Source organism: Dioscorea cayenensis, chromosome 2 (genome assembly GCF_009730915.1).
Source record: "Dioscorea cayenensis subsp. rotundata cultivar TDr96_F1 chromosome 2, TDr96_F1_v2_PseudoChromosome.rev07_lg8_w22 25.fasta, whole genome shotgun sequence".
NCBI classification, from domain to species: Eukaryota; Viridiplantae; Streptophyta; class Magnoliopsida; order Dioscoreales; family Dioscoreaceae; genus Dioscorea; species Dioscorea cayenensis.
The window spans coordinates 13,236,912-13,238,563 of record NC_052472.1 but is presented as its reverse complement, the minus strand read 5'-3'; positions in this window follow the sequence as shown (position 1 = coordinate 13,238,563).

The window sequence follows — 1,652 nt, the reverse complement described above, 5'->3', positions numbered from 1 at the left end:
TGAAAAAATAATAATATATAATAATAATAATAATAATAATAACAAACAATATAATAAGAAAAATGAACAAGGAGAAGGATAATATATAAGACAATAATAATAGGAATCAAAGAAGAAGATATAATAGATAATAATAATAATATAATAAATAGTAGTAAAATAAGAAGAAATAAGAAGAAAGAAGAAAAAGAGGAGAGAAGAGAATAAGAGATATATGAAAAAGAAAGTAAGAAGAGTAAATATAATAAATAAGAAAATAATGAACAAATAAATAAGAATAATAAGAAGAATAATATTAATAATAATAATAAATAATACAATAATAATAGATAATAATAATACAAAGAAAGAAAATGAAAAAGAATATTAAACATAATAAAAATTATGAAAAATAATAAATAAACAGACAAATAATTAATAATAATAATAATAATAATAATAAAATAATACAAATAAAACTAACTACATAATAATTTAATATAAATAAATAAATAAATAAATACTAGTCAGAAGATAAGTATAGAAAAGTAATTAACAATAAATAAATGAGAAAAAAGAAGAAGAGGAAGAATAAGAAGAAATATAATAAAAAAAATAAGAAAAGTAATAAATAAATAAGAGGAAGAGGAAGAATATGAGAAAAGAAAAAAAAAGAAGAGGAAGTATAATAAAAAATAAGAAAAACTATAAATAAATAAGAAGAATGATAAATAAATAAGAACAACAGAAGAAGAAGAAGAAGAAGATAATAATAATAATAATAATAATAATAATAATAATAATAATAATAATAATAATCAAGAATAAATATAATAAGAAACATAAGAAAAATAATAAATAAATAAAAAGAAGAAATATAAGAAAAATTAAGAAAAATAATAAATAAATAAATAAGAAGAAGAAGAAATATAATATGAAAATAATAATAATAATAATAATAATAAAAGAAAATAATAAATAAATAAGAAGAAGAAGAAGAAATATAATAAAAAAAATGAAAAACAATAATAAATATATAAATAATAATAATAATAATAACAGTAAACAAATAATAAGAAGAAGAAGAAGAAGAAGAATAAATATAAGAAAAACAATAAAAAATTAAGAAGAAGAAATATTAAAAAAATATTAAAATAATAATGATAATAAACAAATAATAAGAAGTAGCAGAAGAAGAAGAAGAAGAAGAAGAAGAAGAGGAATAAATACAATAAAAAATTTGAAAAAAGGAAGACGAGTAAATATATTAAATAAATAAGAACAATAATAAATAAATAAATAAATAATGAAGAAATAATGATGAAATAATAATAATAATAATAATAATAGAAATATAATAATAAATAATAAGAAAGAAAATAATAATAATAAATAAATATAAAGAAAAGAAGTAAGAAATAATAATAAAAATAAGTAATAAATAATAAATAATAAGAATAAATAATAATAATAATAGAATAATAAATTAAATAAAGAAATAAGAAGAAGAAGAAAAAGAATAATAATAATAAATAATAAGATAATAATAAATAATAAAAGAAGAATAAAGAATAAGAATAAGAAAAATAATAAAAATAATAAATAATAATGAAAAAATAATAATAATAATAATAACAAGAAGAAGAAGAAGAAATAGTTAGAAAATATGATAA